The 6,726-nt window shown below is 51.7% G+C and overlaps 1 pseudogene; it reads right to left on the reverse strand.

The window, feature by feature from the left end:
- Positions 1-3,444: 3,444 nt before the first annotated feature.
- Positions 3,445-6,126, reverse strand: LOC147991151 (subtilisin-like protease 4 pseudogene; annotated as a pseudogene).
- Between the last annotated feature and the right edge of the window lie 600 nt (positions 6,127-6,726).

Here is a 6,726-nt window from a genome sequence, read left to right on the forward strand (position 1 = left end):
TATGAAAGATCTAAGTCTTCGAGCTTCATAGGCTTCATGCGATGTCTTCTCTTGTCATAGTCTTCAATGTGAATATCTTCATATACCACCTTTGACTTCAATGTCTTCATACATTTTTAGGGGTCATCTCTGGTAGGAAAACCGAATCAATGAGGGACTTCTTCCTGTGTTATCCTGCAATTCTCACAAACACATTAGTCCCTCAACTAGGTTTGTCGTCAATACTCCAAAACCAACTAGGGGTATCACTAGATGCACTTACAGTATTGCCGTATTGCCGCGGTGCCGCCGTGCCGGATGCCGGATGGCCGATTGGCCGGGCTGCCGCCTGCCTGTCGGACTGCTGTGTGGCGGCGACGGCGAGCCGGCGAGGCGAGGGCGACGCGGCAAGGGCCAAGGGGCAAGGCGCCGAGTGAGCGAGAAGGCCGACGGGCGGGCGAGGACGACGAACCTACGAAGGAAACGTCGAAACGAGCGTGAGTCACGGTGCCGCTTCGCCTACGCGTGTCCATCAACGATCGCTAGCTAGCTATATCTGGGACGCCTAGCCCATCCTATTTTTTTTCTTTAATTCTTTTATAATTTTTTACTTGCTTTTTGCTGGGCTATAGTATATGTATATACTCCATCATGTGCCCCCCCCCTTGTCTGGGCCCTGGGCCGTCGCCCCGTCACCCATGCCCCAGGGCCGGCCCTGTTCACGGCCCTCAACAACGGCCTGAGCGGACGGCCAGTCGACCACCTGGCCTCAAGTTTCTTCATCTGGTCCACGACATACGGAGATACAACAAAGACAATAGTGTGTATCCTTTTGCCCAATCATTCATCTCTGTATAATGGTGACTAAAAAACAATCAAATTGTGTGATTGGATTTTTTTTTCCGGTCACGGTTTTTATGGATTATAAATAGAAAAATTTGTGCTATTTTGACTGCAGGATCCGGTAACACTTGCCCAAGGTTTATATATCCTATATTAGGGATGAAAATGGAGTGAAAACTTCCCGCTTTTCTAATGGAAAAATGAAAACAGACAGGAAATATGAAAATGAAAATGGAAATTTGCAAAAAGAAAGTGGAAATGAATTTTTTTTGTGCAAAAATGGAATGGTATAGGTGTATGGCTGCTTTGTAGCCCAACCAGGAAACAACACACAATGACACATGAGTAGAATGGATCATTTGAGACCCAACTCCTCCTACCACACATGCACTCAACTTGAACATATACACAATTGTCCAGTACTAGTATAATACTACGCTAAGTTACTAAAATAAACATATTATTTTATAGGCATGTTAACAATTCATTTAATTTTGCTTATTTTTTTGTATTTATCTATGATTCAAGGGGTTTTTAACTTTTAGTCAACTCCTACTTCTGTTTCTGTGTCTGCTTTGTATTCGCTTCATGTCCGTTTCTGGTAGTATCTCTTTTCGTATTCATTTTCGAGGTTTCTGTATTTGTTTCCGCTTCTGCAAAAAAATATGAAAAAAAGATATGATAGCACTCAGTTCCGACCGTTTTCATCCCTATCCTATATTATAGAAAAACCGACCTAGGTTAATTTAAAGGTACGCTTTCTGAAATCTTCTTTCTCATTTGGTAAATTTGTCGATAAAATCTTTTGTGGTTATTGTTTATATTTATACGCAATTTGACTAGCATACTAGATGGACACTATGTGACTAATTCATTACTAGAGACTACAGCTTGACTGGCAGCATGCACATTGTGAAACTTATGTGCTGATAATAGCACATGCTATAAACTATGAAATTCTATCTCTGTGCTCTTTGTTTGTGCATACTATTATATATTATTTCATGAGGAACTACTTCATGATTATTATTTAAAATTTCATTTAGTATTTACTTTATATTTTTATCCTTAAATTTTCACATCAAAGGAAAAAGATTGATTGATTTTATGTTTCAAAGTAATTTGTTTAAATGTTAATGCAAAAAAGGAAATACGCTGATTGCTTTTTTTGTTTAAAGAAATTTATTTAAATGTTGGTGCAAAAGTAAAATAAATTGATTGGTTTTATGTTTAAAAGTAATTTATTTAAATGTTAATGCCAAAAAGGAAATACGTTGATTGCTTTTTTGTTTAAAGGAAATTTATTTAAACATTCGTGCAAAAAGGAAATAAATTGATTGATCTTTTGTTTAAAAGGAATTTATTTAAAGGTTGGTGCAAAAAAGGAAATACATTGATTGATTTTATGTTTAAAAGGAAGGTACTTAATTCTTGGTGCAAAAAAGGAAGTACATTGATTGATTTTATGTTGAAAAGGAATGTATTTAATTGTTGGTGCAAAAAAGGAAATATATTGATTGGTCTATTGTTTAGAAGAAATGTATTTAAATGTTCCTAGAAAAACGGAAATGCATTGATTGATTTTGCGTTTAAAAGGAATGTATTTAATTGTTGGTGCAAAAAAGGAAATATATTGATTTTTTTAGGGAAAGGAAATACATTGATTGATTTTATGTTTAAAAGATACGTATTTAAATGTTGGCCTAAAAAAGGAAATATATTGATTGGTGTTTTGTTTAAAAGGGATGTATTTAAATGTTGTTTAGAAAAGGAAATACATTGATTGATTTGTTGTGTAAAAGGAATGTATTTAAATGCTGTTGCAGAAAAGGAAATACATTGATTGTTTTTATGCTTAAAAGGAATTTACTGAAATGTTGTTGCAAAAAAGGAAATGTATTGGTTGATTTTTTTGTTTAAAATAAATTTATGTAAAGGTCCATAGGTTGTACCTCCACCACATCATCTTCAACATTCAAAAACTTACTGAGGAAGTAATTTGATCGGCATTAGACTGGAGAGGTGCAATTTGTTTTCTGCTTTCCTTTTTGCTGGTTCCAGTAGTAGTTATAACAGATAATGTGGTTTCTAATAATGAAAATCGAAGAGAAAACTCACTTTATCAAAGAAAAAAAAAAGACTGAAGAGTGCAGTAAGCTGAAGAGATGCAAATCAAAAGAGTTTCCTGGAGCCGGCGAGAACCAGTGGGAGACAAGCTGCAGAAGCCATGTGCAAGACAATCAAAACACTGGAGTGGAACTATATGTACTACTTTATTGCTCACCAGCACCGCTAAACCTTGCTTTTATCCAAGCTCCCGATAATTAACATGCTGGAAACGTTAGTATATGTTGCCACGAGCATCGAACCATCACTTTGCTTTGCTGGACATGCTAATGACTGTGTTTCCACGAGCACTCACTTTGCCTTGCCGCAGTACAGAGTTTTCATCAAGGAGGTGTAAAAAAAGAAGAGTTGGCATCGAGGGAAAGGCATGTTGCCACCGAACACGTTGGAAACAATTCGTCCTCGACGTTTCCGATGTTTGCATGATCCACCATCGTGCATGCAGTGAGTGTAGCCAACTAGTCATGCAGTTCATTCCAAATCTCGACCCTCAGATAAAAAAGGCAACGCATGCGTGGATTCCCTCTATTTTCAGACGACCGGATGTTCTGGAGACACATTTTTTATTGATTCGCGCTATTTACAGAACAAAATCGCTCCAGTTTGCATGCAGCCTGCGCAAACAAAACCATGGAAGCGCAGCAGCCTACCGATGCTAGCTAGCTATACATGCTGCCGGCCGCAGAATCACTACGCGGCCTTGGGCGGAACCACGATGGGGCTCCGCACGATGTGGTCGTCGGAGACCCACTTCAGGTTGCCCTCGGCGCCGGCGACGCTCGGCTGCCCCGCCCACCGCACCGTCACCGTGAAGCTCTGCTTCTCCTTGGCCTCCGTGAAGCGCAGCATCGGCGGCTGCACCGTCACCGACACGTCTTTGGGCATGTCCACCACGGCGGTGTACACCGAGTTGGGCTTCCCGACGTTGGTCACCGTGCGGTTGACCGTGATCGGCTGGGCCAGCAGGTTGATGACGAGGGACGGGTAGTTCAGCTCTGCCTCGGTCGTGGCCTTGAGGTCGGCGCAGGTGACCGCGCGGTGGGCGATCTCGGTGACGCCCTCGTCGCCGATGCCGAGGCCGCAGAGGTAGGGGAGGTAGTCGTCGGCGTGGAGGTCGTAGACTAGGCCGGGGTCGAAGGCGAGCGCGGGGTTGACGTAGCCCGCGCCCATGGCGTAGAAGGTGGCGTGGCGGTACTGCTCGTCCTTGAGCGGCACGCCGGTGCGGTCCACTGCGTCCGACGTCGTCATGATGGCGGATTTGATCGCCGCCGGTGACCAGTCCGGGTGCAGGCTCTTGATGAGTGCGGCGATGCCGCTCAGGTGCGGCGTCGACATGGACGTGCCAGACTCCACGAAGAAAGAGAGGCCGACGCCCCCGTCGGAGAACTCCGTGTGCGACTCGCTCGGCGCCCACGCCGCGAGTATGTTCATGCCAGGCCCCGTGATGTCCGGCTTCAGGATGCCCGGGCTGGCCTTGCTCGGACCTCGGGACGAGAAGAAAGTAACGGCCGGCGCCGGCAGCGCGCCCATGACTGTGCCCTTGAACGCGATGCTCGCCGTCGGGTTGGCCGTGGAGTTAATGTAGGCCGCGATCTTGGTCCCTGCGTCGTAGCTCAGGTGCGACGCAGGGAGGACGTGCGGGTCGGCGAAGGTGGTGTACCCTTCGGCTGCTCTGTTCATGACGATCATGCCCAGGCCGCCGTAGGCGGACACGGTCTGGCCAGCCTCGATGCGGCCGTTCAGGCCTCTGCTCTCGCAGAGCACCACCTTGTCGGTCACCTCGGCTCCGCGCAGCACGCTGCAATCGCGGCTTGTGTCGGAGCCGTCGGCGCCGGGGTACACGAGCGGAAGCGGCTTCGCGGCGGAGTTGTTGCCTGGCTGGAACAGCGACTCGCCGTCGAACTCCTCGCCGTTGCCGAGCCTCACGGTGGTGCGTATCGCGCGGTCCATGGTGCCGGCCGCGACGGTGAGCATCCAAGGCGCCCCGTTGCCGACGGAGCCCGGGTCCGGGCCCGCGTTGCCCGCCGCGCAGCTGACGAAGATGCCGCGCTCCATGGCCTGGAACGCGGCGATGGCGATGGGGTCGTAGTTGAACTGCGTCCCGGACTGCGCGCCGATGGAGAAGGACAGCACGTCGACGCCGTCCTTGACGGCGGCGTCCAGCCCGGCGATGATGTCCATGATGGAGCAGCGGCTGCGGGTGCAGACCTTGTATATGGCCAGGTGCGCGTGCGGCGCCATCCCCGAGGCCGTGCCGTCCGCGTTGCCCCGGACGTTGGCGTTCTCGACGAAGTTGCCCGCGGCCGTGCTGGCCGTGTGCGTGCCGTGGCCCGCGTCGTCCACCGGCGGCGCCGAGGAGTTGACGGCGGCGCTGCCGAACGCGCGCGCCCCGACGATCTTGTTGTTGCATCCGCCGCCGGCGACGGCCTTGAACTCGCACGTGCCCTTCCAGGTCTTGGGCGGCGGCTCGAGGCCGTCGTCGCCGAAGGACGGGTGGCTGGGCAGTATCCCGGTGTCCAGGATGCCAATCACCACCCCGCGGCCGAACCCGGAGCGGCTCCAGAAGCCCTCGTTCCCGAGGTGGAGGCCGAGGAAGCCGGGCGAGCGGGTGGTGGCGAGCGGCAGGAACACCTCCGGGTACAGCCTGAGGCAGCCCTCCGTGGCCCGCAGCGCGTCGGCCTCCTCGTCCGTGAGCCGCGCGGCGAAGCCGGTGAACACGTGGGTGTAGGAGTAAATGATGCGCGGGCCGTGGTCCTCGGCGCCGCCGTCCGCCTCGGGCTCCGATTCGGGCGCGGCCGTCCGCGGGAGGAAGGAGCGGTGCCAGTCCTCGAGGGAGTCGACGGGTCCGGCCCTCGGGGCGAGGTGCACGATGTAGTTCTTCCTCGCCCGCAGGTAGGACGCGCCGAGCAGCGGCTGGAGGGAGAGGAGGAGGAAGGCGATGACCCACCGGGACTCCATGGGCGGCGGCGGGGTGGAGCGGGGCCGGTGGGTGCGGCGACGATGGGCTCCGGCTCGCTCGGGCCGAGCCCGTCTTTATACAGCAAGGTGGCAGCCGAGGCCTGCGTCGCGTGAGGGGGGAGTGGAGTGATGGGGGGAGCAGTGGCAATGGGTGTGAGCTGGAGGGCAGTGCTGCGTCACTGGTGTAAAATGATGGCGTTTCATTGCATCGGTGTGGGGGCGCAGTACTGCTGCTCCTACTGTGTCGCGCCCCGGTGGATCTAGTACCGTAGTACGTGCCGCTGACTGGTGTCCGTGGGGGGCCCCAAACCCTGTCTCGCGCCCCTGGATGCGCATGGGGATAGCTGGCCCGGTCGTAATCGGATTCCGGTGCCACCACCTTTGGTTGGGACGCTGGTGAACCGGGGGGAGATATTTCCTCGGGGGCCGCGCCGTGCCGTGCCGGTGGACGACGGTGAGGCGATTCGTGTAACGCAGCGGCGGCGTTGCGGGTCAATGGCCGGTTGACACGACACGTCCAGGGCCCGCCTTTCGACCACGGTGGCGTGAACCGCGCGTACGAACAGGGCGGGTGGTCGACGTGGACTCGCGCCCGCCGGTGAGTCGGTCGGTAGGGGGACTAGAAACGCATGACGGTGGTGGTCGATGATCCCCCCTGCGAGGAAAACGGAGGACCGGGGTCACGCGCGCATATCTGGGAAAGGGCGGCACGACCCGCATTTATGCCTCATGAAAACATGGAATAAAAATCCATAAAAACGGAAATATGGAGTAATAACCATCCATCAAAACGCATCTCGCATCGCATCTGGCTGGCAG

The sequence above is a fragment of the Triticum urartu genome, chromosome 1A (assembly GCF_056163025.1).
Source record: "Triticum urartu cultivar PI428250 chromosome 1A, HENAU_Tu73, whole genome shotgun sequence".
NCBI lineage: Eukaryota > Viridiplantae > Streptophyta > Magnoliopsida > Poales > Poaceae > Triticum > Triticum urartu.